Consider the following 22,265-nt stretch of genomic DNA (forward strand, 5'->3'; position numbering starts at 1 on the left):
CAATAATAGCACACTGAATGTCCTATCAACAAAAACTTTCTTCAGAATTGGGGACAAGCCTTCCCTGCAACACAGTACAAAATGGTCATGAAATGTCCTCCAAAGTATGGTTAGATTTATGGCCACAAGGGGGTTGTGTCAACTACAAATTGGCACTTTCCAAGAGGCTGCGAGCCGGCGCACTAAGTGCGGCCAAGAGGAGCTACCCAACATCCGAGGTCAGGGGTGGCTGGGAGGAGACACCCTGAGTCTGAGGTCAGGGGCGGCGGCCTAGAGGAGCTACCCTGCGTCCGAGGTCAGTGGCAGCCGGGAGGAGACACCCTGAGTCTGAGGTCAGGGGCCGCCAGGAGAAGCCACCTCGTGCCTGAGGCCAGGGGCGGTGACCCTGAAAGCCACCCCGAGCACGAGGCCAGGGGCAGCAGCTGGGAGGAGCCACCCACGCCAAGGCCAGGGCTGGCGGCCGGGAGGAGCATCCCGAGGAACGGTGGCTGCGTAGGCAGAGGAGGGCCTAGAGGAGCTATCCCACATTGAAGTTCAGGAATGGCGGCGGTAAGGAGATACCCCTCATCCAAGGTAAGGAGCAGTGGCTGCACTTTGCTGGAGCAGCCGTGAAGAGATACCCCACGCCCAAGGTAAGAGAAACCCAAGTAAGATGGTAGGTGTAGCAAGAGGGCATCAGAGGGCAGACACACTGAAACCATACTCACAGAAAACTAGTCAATCTAATCACACTAGGACCACAGCCTTGTCTAACTCAATGAAACCAAGCCATGCCTGCGGGGCAACCCAAGACAGGCGGGTCATGGTGGAGAGGTCTGACAGAATGTGGTCTGCTGGAGAAGGGAATGGCAAGCCACTTCAGTATTCTTGCCTTGAGAACCCCATGAACAGTATGAAAAGGCAAAATGATAGGATACCAAAAGAGGAACTCCCCAGGTCAGTAGGTGCCCAATATGCTACTGGAGATCAGTGGAGAAATAACTCCAGAAAGAATGAAGGAATGGAGCCAAAGCAAAAGCAATACCCAGTTGTGGATGTGACTGGTGATAGAAGCAAGATCCAATGCTGTAAAGAGCAATATTGCATAGGAACCTGGAATGTCAGGTCCATGAATCAAGGCAAATTGGAAGTGGTCAAACAAGTGATGACAAGGGTGAACGTCGACATTCTAGGAATCAGCGAACTAAAATGGACTGGAATGGGTGAATTTAACTCAGATGACCATTATATAAACTACTGCGGGCAGGAATCCCTCAGAAGAAATGGAGTAGCCATCATGGTCAACAAAAGAGTCCGAAATGCAGTACTTGGATGCAATCTCAAAAATGACAGAATGATCTCTGTTCGTCTCCAAGGCGAACCATTCAATATCACAGTTATCCAAGTCTATGCCCCAACCAGTAACGCTGAAGAAACTGAAGTTGAACGGTTTTATGAAGACCTACAAGACCTTTTAGAACTAACAGCCCAAAAAAGATGTCGTTTTCATTCTAGGGGACTGGAATGCAAAAGTAGGAAGTCAAGAAACACCTTGAGTAACAGGCAAATTTGGCCTTGGAATGCGGAATGAAGCAGGGCAAAGACTAATAGAGTTTTGCCAAGGAAATCCACTGGTCATGGCAAACACCCTCTTCCAACACAAGAGAAGACTCTACACATGGACATCACCAGATGGTCAACACCGAAATCAGATTGATTATATTCTCTGCAGCAAAAGATGGAGAAGCTCTATACAGTCAACAAAAACAAGACCAGGAGCTGACTGTGGCTCAGATCATGAACTCCTTATTGACAAATTCAGACTTAAATTGAAGAAAGTAGGGAAAACCACTAGACCATTCAGGTATGACCTAAATCAAATCCCTTATGATTATACAGTGGAAGTGAGAAATAGATATAAGGGCCTAGATCTGATAGATAGAGGGCCTGATGAACTATGGATGGAGGTTCGTGACATTGTACAGGAGACAGGGATCAAGACCATCCCCCTGGAAAAGAAATGCAAAAAGCAAAATGGCTGCCTGGGGAGGCCTTACAAATAGCTGTGAAAAGAAGAGAAGCAAAAAGCAAAGGAGAAAGGAAAGATATAAGCATCTGAATGCAGAGTTCCAAAGAATAGCAAGAAGAGATAAGAAAGCCTTCTTCAGCGATCAATGCAAACAAAAAAGGAGAAAAACAGAATGGGAAAGACTAGAGATCTCTTGAAGAAAATTAGAGATACCAAGGGAACATTTCATGCAAAGATGGGCTTGATAAAGGACAGAAATGGTATGGACCTAACAGAAGCACAAGATATTAAGAAGAGGTGGCAAGAATACACAGAAGAACTGTACAGGAAAGATCTTCACTACCCAGATAATCATGATGATGTGATCACTAATCTAGAGCCAGACATCTTGGAATGTGAAGTCAAGTGGGGCTTAGAAAGCATCACTACAAACAAAGCTAGTGGAGGTGATGGAATTCCAGTTGAGCTGTTTCAAATCCTGAAAGATGATGCTGTGAAAGTGCTATACTCAATATGCTGGCAAATTTGGAAAACTCAGCAGTGGCCACAGGGCTAGAAAAGGTCAGTTTTCATTCCAATTCCAAAGAAAGGCAATGCAAAAGAATGTTCAAACTACCGCACAATTGCACTCATCTCACATGCTAGTAAAGTAATGCTCAAAATTCTCCAAGCCAGGCTTCAGCAATATGTGAACTGTGAACTCCCTGATGTTCAAGCTGGTTTTACAAAAGGCAGAGGAACCAGAGACCAAATGGCCAACATCCGCTGGATCATGGAAAAAGCAAGAGAGTTCCCCAAAAACATCTATTTCTGCTTTATTGACTATGCCAAAGCCTTTGACTGTGTGGATCACAAGAAACTGTGGAAAATTCTGAAAGAGATGGGAATGCCAGACCACCCAACCTGCCTCTTGAGAAATCTGTATGCAGGTCAGGAAGCAACAGTTAGAACTGGACATGGAACAACAGACTGGTTCCAAATAGGAAAAGGAGTCCGTCAAGGCTGTATATTGTCACCCTGCTTATTTAACTTCTATGTAGAGTACATCATGAGAAACGCTGGACTGGAAGAAACACAAGCTGGAATCAAGATTGCTGGGAGAAATATCAATAACCTCAGATATGCAGCTGACACCACCGTTATGGCAGAAAAGTGAAGAGGAAGTAAAAAGCCTCTTGATGAAAGTGAAAGAAGAGAGCGAAAAAGTTGGCTTAAAGCTCAACATTCAGAAAACGAAGATCATGGCATCTGGTCCCATCACTTCATGGGAAATAGATGGGGAAACAGTGGAAACAGTGTCAGACTTTATTTTTTTGGGCTCCAAAATCACTGCAGATGGTGAGTGCAGCCATGAAATTGAAAGACGCTTACTCCTTGGAAGAAAAGTTATGACCAACCTAGATAGTATATTCAAAAGCAGAGACATTACTTTGCCGACTAAGGTCCGTCTAGTCAAGGCTATGGTTTTTCCTGTGTTCATGTATGGATGTGAGAGTTGGACTGCGAAGAAGGCTGAGCGCCGAACAATTGATGCTTTTGAACTGTGGTGTTGGAGAAGACTCTTGAGAGTCCCTTGGACTGCAAGGAGATCCAACCAGTCCATTCTGAAGGAGATCAACCCTGGGATTTCTTTGGAAGGAATGATGCTAAAGCTGAAACTCCAGTACTTTGGCCACCTCATGCGAAGAGTTGACTCATTGGAAAAGACTCTGATGCTGGGGGGGTTGGGGGCAGGAGGAGAAGGGGACAACCGAGGATGAGATGGCTGGATGGCATCACGGACTCGATGGAGGTGAGTCTGAGTGGACTCCAGGAGATGGTGATGGACAGGGAGGCCTGGCGTGCTGCGATTCATGGGGTCGCAGAGTCGGACATGACTGAGCGACTGAACTGAACTGAACTGAAGAGCATTCCCAACCACTGAACAACAAAGGCATTTACCATCTGCCCGTATGGAGATTGAAACCCATGGTGCTATAGCTGTTGATCTTCAAGGACCCCTGAGGGAGTTCAGGACAGAATAAGTAAGGCACTTTGTGCTCGAGGGAATCCGATGGAACAGGTTTTTAGATAGTTGGATATTTTTAGGAACAGATTTCATGATCTCATTCCTTGCCTCTCCTCATATCTAGAGAAGCACTAAATCCCTTCATGGTGACCTCAGATCCTCATGACTAACAACAACAACAACAACAACAACAACAAATCTTTTGTAAAATGGGTATTTCATGGTATGGAACTCCCCCTTCATCAAAACCTTATATACTGACCTTCCCCCCACTGCTGCTTTGGAGCAGTCTCTCAGAGCTATCTGAGATGCTGCCTCCCAGGCTGCAGTCCTCATTTTGCCCCAAATAAACTTAACTCAGAACTCTCAAGTTGTAAATCTTTTTTAGTCAACAGTATTCAGGACTGATTTCCTTTAGGATTGACTGGTTTGTTCTCATATACATGTTATTAAATTTATTTTTTATTTCCTTCTATTAATCTGTCTCATGCCAGTTGAATTATTAAACCAGGCAGAAGAACCTGAAAGGGGAGAGGAGAATTTCTTCCTCTTTAATTTTGTCTCCTCTGTATGTCAGCTTTTTTTCTATTGTTCTATATTCTTTTAAGTTATACCCACTAGATGTTTGTTTTCCTGAGGGTTTGTTCTTGGCTCTCAGAACTCTTTATCTAAATTGTTTTAACTCACCTATTTACCCTGACAAATTCCAAACTACCTGCCAGCCCTGAAATCTCTTATGCTCCCCACCTAGTTTTTGGGCTGCTCACAGTGCTGTCTTAAAACTCAGTTAGTCCCAAAATTTAATTGTTTCCCTTGAGTCTTATTAGTCTTCTTCTCCATTGTATTAGTGATCATTTTTATTACTATTTCTTTGGTTTTCTAACCTATAAACACTGATATAACCTTTTTTCTGCCCTGTACTAACCAGTAGTATGGCCTCACAGATAAGATGAACTCTGAGCAGAGATATGAGTAAACAAGGGAGGAAGTAATACCTGTATCTATGGGTAAAGTGTTTTAGCCAGAGAGTGAGAGAGGAAGAACAAAGGGTCGAAGGCACTAGTGTGTCTTAGGAATGCCAAGGAGGTCAGTGTGAGCAGTCAGAAGCAGTGAGAGAGAAAATTTTAGAAGAAAGGACACACAGTCCACAGAAAACTTCAACTTTTACACATCTATTCATTTTCCGCCTGAGCCTGAAAAGCAGAAAGGCTGCAAATAGGCGTATATTTGCATAATCGTTTTCCTTTGTGCCTTTCTTCCTGCGTGACCTAGAATGCCTTTGCTTAAAAAAAGAAAAAAAAAGCCCTCAATACTAGGTCCCAAGCTTCCCTGGTAGCTCAGCTGATAAAGAATCCTCCTGCAATACAGGAGAGCCTGGTTCAATTCCTGGGTTGGGAAGATCCCCTGGAGAAGGGATAGCCTACCCAGGCCAGTATTCTTTGCTTCTCTGGTGGCTCAGATGGCAAAGAATCTGCCTGCAATATGGGAGATCTGGGTTTGACTCCTGCTTTGAGAAGATCCCCTGGAGGAAGGCATGGCAACTCACTCCAGTGTTCTTGCCTGAAGAATCCCCATGGACAGAGGAGCCTGGCAGGGTTGCAAAGAGTCAGACCTGATTGAGCAACGAAGCACAGCACTCAACACAGTAAACAGCAATGAAGGTTACTCGGTTTTTTGTTGGCTTTTTCCCAGTCTTCGGATACAAACAAAATGTTGAATTGTGAACTAACGAAGCTGAGTGTAGTGTTGTTAACAATATATGTCATGATCTCTGCGGAATATTAATAGACAAGGAAAAATTACGGTGTTTGGATTTCTTCCAATTTCTCCTACAGTAGTGCCAAATAGATGAGGACAACTTGGAAAGATGATAGTGGAAGGAAGTTATGAATTTATTTTCATAGAATATCCTGAAAATACCCTTAAATGCTCTTTCTGGATTGCCTCAATGATAATTTTGCTAGAGATCAGGAATTTCTTTCACATCATACCTATAAGCTAGTAACTTCTTTCCTGGAAGAAAAACTGAAAATTTCTCCAGGAAGCTCATAAAGTCAGCTGGTTTCTAACACTAGGCTAGCTGACACCAAAAGTAATTTGTCCCCTCACTAACGAGTCCTTCTTATGCATGTCCTAATAAAAGAGAAAACAACAGGAAGTCTGATTTCCTTTTCTGGAATATACCTTCAGGAGGCCTGCCAAGAAGAGCACTGCTGTCCTTTCATGAATCTCTTTGCAGAGGATAAGAGACTGGAGGCAGAGGGCATAATCACTTCTTGCAGACTCCTGATTTGTTGTCTCTTATAAATTTATTCCCTATCCTGTGTGACACTCTGTTCTGCCACATGCCAGCCCAAGAAGGAAGCAGTCTCATATAAATATTGAATTTTAATTCCTACAAATCTTTGTAAAATCTCCCTTTTGTTGAGTCAGACTTGATCTTGGATATTGACTTGATTTCCATGGAATGAAGAAATGCCAGGAGGATAATTACACCTTCTAACTGTCTATAGCAAATTGATCTGTATTTCATAGATTTACATTCCTCTATACAGGTAGGGACTGTGGCTATAGAAAGCTGGAGGTTTGGGGAGGAATCCTCCCCAGGGATTCGTACCATCCTTCCTGTAAGCTTTCAAAGTGATATAGGCTTAACTGAGACTATTACTCTGATTCATCACACAATCACACTTAAGAATTAAAATTTCAAGTAAATCAGAGATATGGTAAAATGAGAGGTTCCTGAAGGAAAAGGAAATGTCCTTTGATATTTCCAAGGACACTCCCTCTGCTATGTTCTAAGCCACACCAATTTGACAATGCTTTCTATAGTTAACAATAAAGCAGAAGCCTACACAAAGCCATCACTGAGAACCCCTTTATCTACATTGTTCAGCTGTCTTCATATGCCTTTCCTTGATGGTTTTGAATAGAAAACATCCCTTGCTACGATAGACCACAATAGTTTCTTATTTTTTAATAGGGAGCAAGTTCTGCCTTTCTGCTTCTGCTACTGTACCCTGAATAATTTCATCTCAAAATGTTCTTTGTTGACTATAGAGGCAGTGAGAAATTTCATTTTACTATTTAGTAGCAAAACCTATAGTTCTTTGCCACACTTCTTTCTGTAGTAAGTGTTTTATATCCTCACAATAATGGAACATTTTTCATACCTAAACAATCTACTGTGTAATATATAATATACAAAATGATAGGCAATAGATAGATAGATAGATATAAGCATACTCTTTGTACATATAGTTTCTACAGGTAAGTTTGTACCCAAGAGTTGCTTACAATAGAGATAAGGACAGCCTAAAACTTTTAAATTTCTTATTTGCGTAATGCAATAAAATGATTTTAAAATTGCTAACACCCTGCCCAGGTATGATCAATCACTGCTAACCTGTCTACAACTTAGTAAATTATGAATCTGAAGAGATTACAACTGTCATCTTCATCTCTTGCACTGACAAGAGATTCATATTTCAAATCTGGGCTATCTTTGCATACAATTCAGTGTTATATTGTCCTGCCACCTACTAATCATGATTTGGAAAGATGATGAGTCTTCCAAATGCAAACATACATTTTCCTCTTATCACAGCAGCACAGTTCACTTTAGCAGAGTTAAGGTAGCATCAGTATTTCCATTATAAACTCCTGATTTCAAGGGGTTATGTTATGAAAGTCTGAAGTAGGAAGAAATATGTCATATGCAGTGTGTTCTGGAATACTTAATAAAGTAACACTGTACTAAAAAATCTTAAGTCTGAAATTGTGTCTTTTAAATACATTTTTGTGACTGAAAACTCAGTAAATTATTTTCATCTTACAAATGATATGCTTTCCTCATCACAAAACAAGAAATTATTTATGAAAGGTAGTTTTGGAACAAAATAGATGGCATTGAACAATAAATCAAAGTTAAACATGATATCTTTCTACATCATGTGGGTCAACATTTGATCCAAATATAACCAATCAAAGAACTGTATCCTCCAACCAAAGCAGATGTCCTGGGATCCAGGACATGTGATCCAGCCCACGATCGATGCTGGCCGATGAGAATGAAGTCCAACAATTTGGGGACGAGTCTGGAAAGGTGTCCAAATCTTTACTGTGAGACACGAGCCTCAGAGAAATTGATGTTGGAGCTCCTGTAGGCATCTTTACATCGAGAGAAGAGAGACTGGAACTGGCAGATGTGACAATGTGCAGCTCTAGGTTTAGGCCAGCACAAAGTGAGGCAGATTCCAGAGAAAATTTAGTCCTAATGGCATCATTTGAGTCCTCAAAGTCATCATTTCTAACTGGAACTCCACATATGGATGTTTTTGTTACATGACCTGATGAACTGAATTTGTTCTTTCCCTCCCTCCCTCCTTTCTTAAACCATAAAGTTAGTTTTATTTTTTTCTGTGACCTAAAGCTAAATGTCTCTTAATTGATACAGCCTTCTAATCCATCTTTTCCATCTGGGCTCTCGGCTCTTTCAGTTTAGTTCAGTTCAGTCACTCAGTCATGTTAGGCTCTTTAATCATCTGGAATTTTCTTACCTGACTCATCTTTCTAGGAGCATACTTAATCATGTCATTCTCTGTTTAAAAAAAAAAGAGTAAGGAAGAAATATACCACCTCCAACAAAGCCCACTGCATCAAGTCTAAAGCCAGATTCTAAAGCCTTCCTTTGTGCCTCACAAAATATGCAAGCTTATTCCAAGCAATCTGTATACAAGTTCTAGTTAAAAAAATATTTCTTTTCTTCTCACTTTGTTTAAACTCCATGTTTCTGTTCATATTTCCTATTCCTGGAATGACCTATATTATCCTCTTCACATACAGAAACTCTTCTTAAATTTTAAGAACCTATATTCTCTAAGCCTTTCTCAAATACTACATTTCAATGATCTTCAGCTCCTTCTAATTTTGATTGTCTGTTTATGGTCTATATCTTTGCACTAAATATTTCCTTACATTTCTAGATAATGTTTTTCTTGAATCCAGTGACCATGTTTTGATAATTAATTTAAATGCCTATATTAGGTAAGACTCTTTTACTTTAGGTAATAGGATTCACCTTAAACAAGAGAGGAAACCATTTTATAAGGGTTATAAAATGTTTAAAGGAAGCCAGGGAAGGTAATTCAAGGCTAAGAAAGCTGTACAAACAAACTTTCTTAATTATTCAACAGTCTGCTATCCCAAGCCCAAATCATAATCATTTCTTTGTCCAAAAATGATAGTGTTGTTTTGGCCACTTCGAGGGTTCCATTTCTATGAGATTTCCAGGCATTGAATTAAATTGTCTTTTCTTTTTTTCCCCTCTCCTGTTAATCTATCTTGTATCAATTTATTTATTATATCATCCAAAAGAACTCATAAGAGATGGGGGGAAATCCCCCCTTCCCTAACAGAGGCTATAACCTAAGATGGGAGGTGTGGAGCCTAATGAAATCTTCGGCTTCCTATTCCAAGCAGACCCAGAGAGATGATCACAGCTCTCAGACTAGTGGCAGAAGACTGAAATTGATTGATGCTGCAGTGATCTGATGATCAAGTAGCACATGCCTAGAGAGAGCAGCAGGAATAAGAGCTCATGGAACCAAGACTCCACTCAGGATTCCAAAACTTCCTGTACAGGGTGTTCTTGCCTGGAGAATCCCAGGGATGGGGGAGCTTGGTGGGCTGCCATCTACGGGGTCACACAGAGTCGGACACGACTGAAGCGACAGCAGCTGCAGCAGCAGAAAAAGTTAAACAAATGGATAAAATTTATAGTGTTAATGTAATTCATACTAACTTGCTGTCTAAGTACAGGAAGAAGAAAATCAAAGAAAAAGAAGAGGAGGAAGATGAGGAGAAAAGGAGGAATAAGAAGAAATATAATTGCCTTGCATATGAAAACATGTGCCCTGTTCCTTCCCACATCCAAGGGATACCCTAGTTCATTGGTTCTCATACTATGACCCATAAACCCACGTTTGTCTGCTAGCAGATGCAGTGATGTGGAAATGCAGAACAAATCTAGCTTTATAAGTAAAAATGCCATGCTGATCTACATAAATGATAATAAGCTTTTTAAATAATAATAATAATATCTGAGAAGTAACAGAAACCCAGAGTCTTCAGTTCAGTTCATTCACTCAGTTGTGTCCAACTCTATGCAACACCATAGACTGGAGCACACAAGGCCTCCCTGGCCATCACCAACTCCCTGAGCTTGCTCAAACTCATGTCCGTCCAGTCATTGATGCCATCCAACCACATCTCCTTCTCCTCCTACCTTCAATCTTTCCCAGCATCAGGGTTTTTTCCAATGAGTCAGTTCTTTGCAGCAGGTGGCTAAAGTATTGGAGTTTCAGCTTCAGCATCAGTCCTTCCAATGAATATTCTGGACTCATTTCCTTTAGGATGGACTGGTTGGATTTCCTTGCTGTCCAAGGGACTCTCAAGAGTCTTCTCCAACATCACAGTTCAAAAGCATCAATTCTTCAGTGTTCACCTTTCTTTATGGTCCAACTCTCACATCCATACGTGACTACTGGAAAAACCATAGCTTTGACTAGATGGACTTTTGTTGGCAAAGTAATGTCTCTGCATTTTAATATGCTATCTAGGTTGGTCATAGCTTTTCTTCTAAGGAGCAAGTGTCTTTTAATTTCATGGCTGCAGTCACCATCTGCAGTGATTTTGGAGCCCCCCAAAATGAAATGTTTCACTGTTTCCATTGCTTCCCTGTCTATTTGCCATGAAGTGATGGGACTGGATGCCATGATTTTAGTTTTCTAAATGATGAGTTAGCTTGGTGTCTTAGCTTGGTCTATATAACCAAAAATACCATGAGCTGGGTGGTTTAAATAATAGAGACATTTACCATTTACAATTCTAGAGGCTGGGAAGCCCAAAATCAAGGTGCCACAATGGTTGAGCTTTCTTCCTGGCCTGCAGTTGACTGCTTTCTTGATGTATTCTTCTAGAGCATAGAGAGCTCCTCCTCTTCTTATAAGGCCATTCATGAATCTCATCTGGAGGCCTTCACTCTCATGATCTCATCTAAACCTAGTTATCTGCCAAAGGCCCCACCTCCTAAAGCCACCATATACTAGGGCTTCAACTATAAATTTGGAGGAGACACAGCATTCAGTTTATAACATTCAGAAAATTATTTTTCTTAGTGTGAATAAATATCTTTTATTACATATTTGAAAAGTAAAGAAAAAGAATAAAATAATCTTTAATAGTCATGCATTTGACTATTGAAAATATTCTGGTGAATTTTTTTCTCCAGTTTTAAATATATGTGTGAAATTTAAACAAATTCATGTTTAAACACTTATATTTAAATATTAAATTCATGTTTAAATATTTAAACATTCATAGGTCTGGAGTTTAAATTCTATATATATGGATTTTAAACAAAATAATGGTCACATGAAATATATGATAATCTTTCTTTTTACTTAAAATAACATGTTACATGTCTTTAAATATTGCTTAATTTTTATTTTAATAACTATAACATATATCTTCCATATAGTCTATATATTACTTTTCTGTTTTGCTAACACTAAATTACTTTTTTTCTAATATGATAAATATATTTTTAATACTTAGGTATTCCTATCTCTAAATATTTCTTGATAATAAACTTCATACATAGGCATTATAAGTATCTTCATTAATATTGCAAAATTTATGTCAGAAATTTTACAACAAATTCAGACTCTCACTGTTTACAATAAAGTGCTTTCATACTGGTCCTTTAAAACACTGATTCTTATTTTATTTTGTTACTTGCCAATTGTACTGAAATTCTTTCTACTATATTTTAACAAAGTCATAATTGTTTTAGATATTTATGGCAGCATATTTACTGGTTACAAAACCTAACTCCAAATATAAAATTAGGCACACATTTAAATGCCATTTTACAAAAGTGTTTTAGTCTACTTTAAAATATTGCTTGAGAAACAGAAATAATTCTTATTAGAAAACTTTTCTGAGAGCAAAAGTACAGCAACAAATGTATTTCCTTTAACTATAAACTAGAAAAACATTAATTCAAACCTGAATTACCATCAAGAGCACAAGCTAATGCATTTATAGGTTATCACTTGAATTTTATTTTATATTTAGAAAATAATAAAAAATATAACTTTTCATTGTAACAGGCTACATTTTAGTTTTAATGTAAGTATATTACAAAAAAGCATCATTATATATGGAAAACTCCTAGTGTTTAAGAAACCTAAAATCTTATGTTTCTACTATCCCATTGCAATCCCTCTTAAAAGGATTTAGTTCCTATTGGAGACTACTCAAGGGAGAGAATCTTTTCTAACAATTCAGATTAACTGTTAGATTAAAATATTGACTTTCAAAAATAATTCTTAAAAGTAAATTTATTTATTATCAATAAGTCATACATTAAAGAATTTTAGAACCAGAAATGGCATTAAAGATTATCTAGTTGAAGACTCCTCAAAAGATTTTTTCTCTCTTCCCTCTCTCTCTCACTGTTCAGTGTCAGTATAACCATTTATTCAAATGTAGTCTTATAAGGAACCCCAGTACATACAAAGATAACAGCAGAGGCAATCTGGGGTAAATAGTTGATGAGTCCCTCACTCCAGCTTCTGAGGCTGAGCAGGAATGCTATTGCTCCACATGGTGCTTCTGTGCCTATTTGGAAATATAGTTTCCTTCAAGACTATTCTATTAGTTGGACACTCATTTAACATACTAATTTTGTCATAAAATCATTTATTATACTTTGCCAATATTTTCTCAGCATGCACGGTATCTATGAGGTATAGTGACATTGTTGTGCACATTTGAGCCTGCACATGTGATCAGTGGACCCTGATGTAACAGTGCGGTTCTAGACAGCACAGTAGTCTAAACAACAGATCTGGTCAAACTCCCTTGTTTTTCAAATGGAGATGACCCAGTTCGACTGAGCCAAGAGTCCCTTACTAGACAGACCTGCACTTAGAAAGTACATATTCTGCCTTTTTTTTTTTTCTTTCCATAATATCCCTATAGCTTTGCATGGAATAAAACAACTGAAAGGAATTACAGAGATTAACAAAATTAAATTTCATATTGTGATTAATTGTTATCAAAATCAAAGGTGATGAGGAACAAGGGTTTCTTTGGCCTGAGAAGGATTAAAAAGGTAGATGAGGAAGAAGTAGTTGGCCTGCTGGGAAGGAAATAGAAAATGCACAAACTCTCTTGAAATAAAGGCAATTCATTTGAAGAGGGTAGGAAAAGAATCCCTATGAAAAGCATGATTATGGAGTCATAGGCTACAAATAAATGAACAGGATGATGGAAATTTGTCAGAGGCAATAGTATCTAGATGTAAGGTTATTTTGCTTTTCAGGAACAGGATAAATAAAAGTAGCTATAATATAAGTAAAGACATATGAGCTATTTTATTAAACTATTTGGTAAAGAGATGAGTGAGACAAAGAGAATAACTGACAAAACATATGGGTGTAATTCCCTTTTAGCCAAAAGTTCCATAGTCTTTTCCATGGTTCCAAAATAAATATAACTACATATTATGATGGTCAGTCAGTCCAGTTCACTCACTCTGTCGTGTCCAGCTCTTTGCAACCCCATGAACTACAGCATGCCACGCTTCCCTGTCCATCACCATCTTCTGGAGCTTGCTCATACTCATGCCCATTAAGTCAGTAATGCCATCCAACCATCTCATCCTTGGTCATCCCCTTCTCTTTCTGCTTTCAATCTTGCCCAGCATCAGGGTCTTTCCCAGTGAGTCAGTTCTTCATAGCAGGTGGCCAAAATATTGGAGCTTCAGTTTCAGCATCAGTCCTTCCAATGAATATTCAAGACTGATTTCCTTTAGCATTGATTGGTTTGATCTCCTTGCTGTTCAGGGGACTCTCAAGAGTTTTCTCCAACACTACAGTTCAAAAGCATCAATTCTTCAGCACTCAGCTTTCTTTATGGTCCAACTCTCATATCCATACATGACTACTGGAAAAACTAAAGCTTTGACTAAATGGACTCTGTTGGTAAAATAATGTCTCTGCTTTTTAATATGCTGTTTAGGTTGGCCATAATTTTTCTTCCAAGGAACAAGAGTCCTTTAATTTCATGACTGCAGTCACCATATGCAGTGATTTGGGAGCAAAAGAAAATAAAGCCTGTCAGTGTTTCCGTTGATTCCCCATCTATCTGCCATGAAGTGATGGGACCGGATGCCATAATCTTCATTTTTCGAATGTTGAATTTAAAGACTACTTTTTCACTCTCCTCTCTCACTTTCATCAAGAGGCTCTTTAGTTCCTTTTCACTCTCTGCCATAAGGCTGGTGTCATCTGCATACCTGAGGTTGTTGATATTTCTCTCAGCAATCTTGATTCCATCTTGTGGTTCATCCAGCCTGGCATTGCGCATGGTATACTCTGCATATAAGTTAAATAAACAGGGTGACAATATATAGCCTTGATGTACTCCTTTCCTGATTTGTAATCAGTCTCTTGTTCCATGTCTTGTTCTAACTGTTGCTTCTTGATCTGCATACTGATTTCTCAGGAGGTAGGAAAGGTGTTCTGGTATTTCCATCTCTTTCAGAATTTCCCACAGTTTATTGTGATCCACACAGTCAAAGGCTTTGGCATAGTCAACGAAACAGAAATAGATATTTTTCTGGAACTCTCTTGCTTTTCAATGACCCAACAGATGTTGGCAATTTGATCTCTGGTTCCTCTGCCTTTTCTAAATCCAGCTTGACATCTGGAAGTCCTTGCTTCATGTACTGTTGAAACTTAGCTTGGAGAATGTTGAGCATTACTTTGCTAGTATGTGAGAGGAGTGTGATTGTGAGGTAGTTTGAACATTCTTTGGCATTGCCCTTCTTTGGGATTGGAATGAAAGCTGACTTTTCCAGTCCTGTGGCCACTGCTAAGTTTTCCAAATTTGCTGGCATATTGAGTGAAGCATTTTCACAGCATCATGTTTTAGGATTTGAAATATCTCAGCTGGAATTCTATCACCTCCACTAGCTTTGTTCGTAGTGAATCTTCCTAAGGCCCATTTGACTTCACACTCCAGGATGTCTGGCTTTATGTGAGTGATCATGCCATTGTGAGTATCTGGGGCATTAAGATCATTTTTGTAGAGTTCTTCTTTGTATTGTTGCCATCTTGTGCTTCTGTTATGTCCATACCATTCTGACCCTTATTTGTGCCCATGTTTGCATGAAATATTTCCTTGGTATCCCTAGTTTTCTTGAGATCTCTGGTATTTCCCATTCTATTGTTTTCTTCTATCTCTTTGCTTTCTTCTATTTCTTTGCTTTCTCTTTGTTTTCTTCTATCTCTATTGATCACTTAGGAAGGCTTTCTCATCTCTCCTTGCTATTCTTTGGAATTCTGAATTCAGATGGATATATCTTTTCTTTTCCCCTTTGCCTTTTGCTTCTTTTCCCTTCTCAGCCATTTGTAAGGCCTCCTCAGACAACCATTTTGACTTTTTGAATTTCTTCTTCTTTGGGATTGATTACTGCCTTCTGTACAATGTTATGAACCTCTATTCATAGTTTCAGGCACTCTATCTTTCACATCTAATCCCTTGAATCTCTTTGTCACTTCCACTATATAATCACTTCCACTCTAGGGGCTTTCCTGGTGGCTCAGCTGGTAAAGAATTCGCCTACAACGTGGGAGACCTGGGTTCAATCCCTGGGTTGGGAATATCCCCTGGAAAATGGAATGGCTACCCACTTGACTATGAGGAGCAGTGACCCCACAAGAGACTGAGCCAGATTTGCCTATGAGTGTCCAGGCCTCCCTAGCACAGGCATGGGTCAACAGTGGCCTGCCTTGGAGTCAGGGGCACTGAATACAATAGCCTGAGCATAAGTCATTTTGAAGGAGGACCTAGCTCTACCATTAGCCCTACCATATTTTGGCCTCAGGCTAAACTCCAGGAAGGGAACACAGCCCTGCCCATCAATAGAAAATTGGATTAAAGATTTACTGAGAATGGCCCTGCCCATCGGAGGAAGACCCAGATTCTCCCACAGCCAGTCCCTCCCATCAGGAAACTTCTACAAGCCTCTTATCCTTATCCATCAGAAGGCAGACAGAACAGAAACCAGAAAATTAACTAAACTGATCACTTGGATCACAGCCTTGTCTCACTCAATGAAACTATGAGCCATGTTGGGTAGGGCTGCCCAAGATGGTTTTGTTCTAATAAAACGTGGTACACTGGAGAAGGGAATGGCAAACCACTTCAGTATTCTTGCCTTGAGAACCCCTATGAACAGTATGAAAAGACAAAAAATATATGACACTGAAAGATGAACTCCCAATGTTGGTAGGTGCCCAATATGCTATGGGAGAAGAGTGGAGAAATAGCTCCAGAAAGAACGAAGAAGTGAGCCAAAGTGAAAATGACAAGCTGTTAACGTGACTGGTGATGGAAGCAAAGTCTGATGCTATAGAGAACAATATTGCATAGGAATCTGGAATGTTAGGTCCATGAATCAGGTAAATTGGAAGTGGTCAAACAGGAGATGGCAAGAGTGAACACTGGCATTTTAGGAATCAGTGAATGAAAATGGACCAGACTGGGTGAATTTAATTCAGATGACCATTATATTATGAGAGTAATTAACTTAAAAAAAAAAACTTTAAAGGGAAAAAGCACCCCTCAAAACAAGAGAGATAAACCTTAAGATTATTTGCAGTCGTTTTTGCCTAGGAAATAGCACAGAAAGTTTCAGAGAAATTTACAAGTATTCAGGGAATAACTAAGAGAGTAATAAGAGCCCAGAAGGGGATAGAGGTCTTCTAAAAAGCAGCTGCAGTAAAGGGCTTTGCACAGAGTGGACATCTGCAGAAGAGACAAGAAAGAAAAAACAGTTAGCAGCAGAATGCAGTAAAATGCCAAAGAAAGGAAAGACACAGAAGGAAAGGAAGAATCTCAGAGATTAAAAAATGGGAAGCTTATAAAATATGGACAGCACTGTAATAAAAAATAATAATTGGTCTTTGAGGTATATTTGTCTGATTCATGAAAAGGAAGGAAGGAAGGGAGGGAGGAAGTGAGGAAGGAAGGAAGGGAAAAAAAAGAGGTGTACAGGAAAAGAAGGAGGAAAGGAGAGAAAGATGATCAAAATAACAGGCCTAAAACATGACCTCACTAGAGAACATATATCAACTCCCTCCCTCTGTGAAGAAGGCCTCCTGGCCAAAGTAAACTTTACAATTCAATAGTATATTGGTAATTAGTTGAAATGTTTAATTTAACGGTTTAGTAAATTCAGTTAATAGTTTATCTCAAGTGTGTGATTAAGTTATTCTTGAGGAAATTCTTTTTTTTATTACAAATCTCAATTAAGATTTCTAACATGGTATTGGTTCTTTCAATACATCCCAATCCAGAAAAAGAAATAAGTTGGAAGTAACTTAATCTGTGTTTGAAAACATGTTTCAGATGGATCAAAGACCTAGATGCACAAACTAAATTCAGAAAATTGCCAAGAGCAGCAAAACTTACAAGTTGTATATAAAAACTTTTTACATAATCTGAGTAGGAAAGGCAAAATATTATATAAATCCAGGAGCCCTAAGGAAAAGACTGATAAGTTTGTTCGAATTTTTAAAATTCTGACTCACAGGAAAAATCTTAAAGTAAAAGAAATAGTTGAATATTAGAAGGAAATACATGTAATGTATGATGGACAAAAAGTAAATTCTTAGTACTTACAAAGCTCTACATAATCAGCTTTTTAAAAAGAAAAATCACTGGATGATAAAAATAGACAATCCACAGCTATTAAGTACTTGGTTAATATTTAGACTTGCTTACTGTGTAATACAAAGTAAAACTACATTAATATTCCATATTCACTTAGCAAACTGGCAAATTATCAAAGGTTGGATAACACAATTTGTTAGTGAGATTGGAGAAAGAGAAACAGGCACTTTCAAATATGTTAATATAATTATTAAAATGCATTTGCAATTTACTTAATCTCCCCCCCCACCCTCCGCCAATTCCAACTCTAGGACTTTTTGCTACAGACTATCATGAACATGAAGGGTCTGAGATTTTCCCCTACTTCTGAGAAGACAGTTAGCTTGCCACAGTTTCATGGAAGCTGGCAGAAGACTAGAGATTTCCGAGGCAGAAATGAACCACTTTTCCACTTTATCATGAGATAGAAGCAGCCTGAGTTGCCTGTTACCACCAGTTTCCTTTCAAGTCCCACAAGGGTGAAAAGGAAGGACTCAAATGGATGCTTTATGTCCTCTGTGCTTGCATCACAGCTGAGGAATCTTGAGTTTAAGAATCTGAATCATTTATGCTGACTAATAACTGCCCCTGCTCTCCTTCGACAGGGACTTACCATCTCTATCTTCCATGGGCTATTTGCTGTACAAACCTCCTTGACAAAACAGTCTGGAATAAAATGGCAATTAGTGCCTCTACTCACAGACCCACAGAATATTGCCTCCTAATACAGGTATCTCATATAGCTTTAAGTATGTGTATCTTAATTATCAGTTCAGTTCAGTCGCTCAGTCGTGTCTGACTCTTTGCGACCCCATGAATCACAGCACGCCAGGCCTCCCTGTCCATCACCAACTCTCACAGTTCTTTCAGACTCACGTCCATCGAGTAAGTGATGCCATCCACCCATCTCATCCTCTGTCGTCCCCTTCTCTTCCTGCCCCCAATCCCTCCCAGCATCAGAGTCTTTTCCAATGAGTCAACTCTTCGCATGGGGTGGCCAAAGTACTCTGGAGTTTCAGCTTCAACATCAGTCCTTCCAAAGAAATCCCAGGGCTGATCTCCTTCAGAATGGACTGGTTGGATCTCCTTGCAGTCCAAGGGACTCTCAAGAGTCTTCTCCAGCACCACAGTTCAAAAGCATCAGTTCTTCGGTGCTCAGCCTTCTTCACAGTCCAACTCTCACATCCATACATGACCACTGGAAAAACCATAGCCTTGACTAGATGGACCTTAGTCAGCAAAATAATGTCTCTGCTTTTGAATATGCTATCTAGGTTGGTGATAACTTTTCTTCCAAGGAGTAAGCGTCTTTTAATTTCACGGCTGCAGTCACCATCTGCAGTGATTTTGGAGACCCCCCAAAATAAAGTCTGACACTGTTTCTACTGTTTCCCCATCTATTTGCCATGAAGTGATGGGACCAGATGCCATGATCTTCGTTTTCTGAATGTTGAGCTTCAAGCTAACTTTTTCACTCTCCTCTTTCACTTTCATCAAGAGGCTTTTTAGTTCCTCTTCACTTTCTGCCATAAGGGTGGTGTCATCTGCATATCTGAGGTTATTGATATTTCTCCCAGCAATCTTGATTCAAGCTTGTGTTTCTTCCAGTCCAGCGTTTCTCATGATTTACTCTGCATATAAGTTAAATAAGCAGGGTGACAATATACAGCCTTGACGTACTCCTTTTCCTATTTGGAACCAGTCTGTTGTTCCATGTCCAGTTCTAACTATTGCTTCCTGATCTGCATACAGGTTTCTCAAGAAGCAGGTCAGGAGGCCTGGTATTCCCATCTCTTTCAGAATTTTCCACAGTTTCTTGTGATCCACACAGTCAAAGGCTTTGGCATAGTCAATAAAGCAGAAATAGATGTTTTCCTGGAACTCTCTTGCTTTTTCCATGATCCAGTGGATGTTGGCCATTTGATCTCTGGTTCCTCTGCCTTTTCTAAAACCAGCTTGAACATCTGGAAGTTCACGGTTCACGTATTGCTGAAGCCTGGCTTGGAGAATATTGAGCATTACTTTACTAGCATGTGAGATGAGTGCAATTGTGCGGTAGTTTGAGTATTCTTTGGCATTGCCTTTCTTTGGGACTGGAATGAAAACTGACCTTTTCCAGTCCTGTGGCCACTGCTGAGTTTTCCAAATTTGCCAGCATATTGAGTGCAGCACTTTCACAGCATCATCTTTCAGGATTTGAAACAGCTCAACTGGAATTCCATCACCTCCACTAGCTTTGTTCACAGTGATGCTTTCTAAGGCCCACTTGACTTCACATTCCAGGATGTCTGTCTCTAGGTGAGTGATCACACCATCGTGATTATCTGGGTCGTGAAGATCTTTTTTGTACAGTTCTTCCGTGTATTCTTGCCACCTCTTCTTAATATCTTCTGCTTCTGTTAGGTCCATACCATTTCTGTCCTTTATCGAGCCCATCTTTGCATGAAATGTTCCCTTGGTATCTCTAATTTTCTTGAAGAGATCTCTAGTCTTTCCTATTCTGTTCTTTCCCTCTATTTCTTTGCATTAATTGCTGAGGAATGCTATCTTATCTCTTCTTGCTATTCTTTGAAACTCTGCATTCAGATGCTTATATCATTCCTTTTCTCCTTTGCTTTTTGCTTCTCTTCTTTTCACAGCTATTTGTAAGGCCTCCCCAGACAGCCATTTTGCTTTTTTGCATTTCTTTTCCATGGGGATGGTCTTGATCCCTGTCTCCTGTACAGTGTCACGAACCTCCATCCATAGTTCTTCAGGCACTCTATCAGATCTAGGCCCTTATATCTATTTCTCACTTCCACTGTATGATCATAAGGGATTTGATTTAGGTCATACCTGAATGGTCTAGCAGTTTTCCCTACTTTCTTCAATTTAATTCTGAATTTGGTAATAAGGAGCTCATGATCTGAGCCACAGTCACTGTAGCTCTGTAGAAAAACAAACCGGTACAAATATTTAAGCTCTAAATGTACGATTGAGTTTGTATATGTTTGTTGGAGACGAGGGCAGGCCACCCCAAAATATGACATATTGATTATTTTCAGTTAATGTTACTTTAGAGAAGGCCGAGGCAAGAGGGACATTTTGACTTTCTTTTCTCTTTCCCCAAAAGCCAGAAACAAACCCTTACCACCAGAATAGAGAATTCTGGGCTAAGAAGCCTGTATAAACCAAATTTGTTACTTCTTTAATTTACTACCCCAAACCCAAACTCTACATAGAATCTTCACTAAGCACCCAAACCCTAAATTTCTTCATCCTGTCAACTCCTCATAAATTTATTGTTTCTTTGTCTAAAAGGTATAAAACTTGCTTGCTTTGACTACTTTTTAGGGCCTATTTCTATGAGACTTCCATGTGCACAAATTCAAGTTTGTTTATTCTTCTCCTTGTGTCAATTTTATTATTAGTCCAATTGATTAGAATTTAAGAGGGGTAGAGGGGGGGATTTCCTCTTCCCTGACACTGATATTATCAATGTATAATAAAGGCAGGAAATTGGTATATGTCTATCTCTTTTCCAAATCTTATTTTCCAGAACCTAACTTCATTCATATAATGAATTTAACAAACAAACCAAAAAAAAAAAAAAAATAGCAAAAGCACTGTACCTAGGAAAGGAAGCTGCATAGTTTGGGGCATGTGGGGAAGAAAATTTACTTTTACTACTTTTTTTTTTTGCCTTTTGAATTTTGTATTTACCAATTCAGAAAATTAGTCATCTTTTAAAAATATTCTGATTTATTTAATTGTTCTTGCCAGTGGACTCAGGTTGAGGCATGGCCCCACTCTGATACTCGCTTATTCTTAAATAGTAAAGAGAAATAGGTAAGGGGCTTCTAAACCACTGAACATATAGTAGAACCTTACCACCATTATTTTTCATCTCAAGATCCATTTTTTTTTCCTATAAAATACTCATCACAAGTGTAGATACTTTATCTAGTGGGTTTTTTTTTTATTTTATTCTGCTCTCTCACAGAGGGTACTGTAATCTCTACTATGTAGTTCATACAGTAAAGCCACTGTAAAAAATAGAGAAATTACATTGTAACATGTAATGAAACAGTAAGCTCTAATATATGACTGCTATTCTATTGTACAACTGTAAGAGTAGAATAATCAGGTTAATAAAGGGGTTGTATTGTTTAAGAGATTAATGCAAATATTCATCAGGAATTATCCCAACTCTAAGGAGTGATAGCAATATCTCATACTAATATATTGATGTGAATAACAGCAATAGATTCTCATTAATTAGATGTTTCTTATTCTGGAGCAGAATTTACAGGACTACAGGCCACAGGCCAAATCCAGCCCACCACCTTTTTTTTTTTTTCAATAGAACACAACCACATTCATTTATTTAAATATTGTTTATGACGGCTGTCACACTACAACAGCAGAGGTGAATGTTGCAACAGAGATCACAAATCCTAAAATATTTACCATTTGGCCCTT

This window comes from Oryx dammah, unplaced genomic scaffold (genome assembly GCF_014754425.2).
Source record: "Oryx dammah isolate SB20612 unplaced genomic scaffold, SCBI_Odam_1.1 HiC_scaffold_5, whole genome shotgun sequence".
NCBI classification, from domain to species: domain Eukaryota; kingdom Metazoa; phylum Chordata; class Mammalia; order Artiodactyla; family Bovidae; genus Oryx; species Oryx dammah.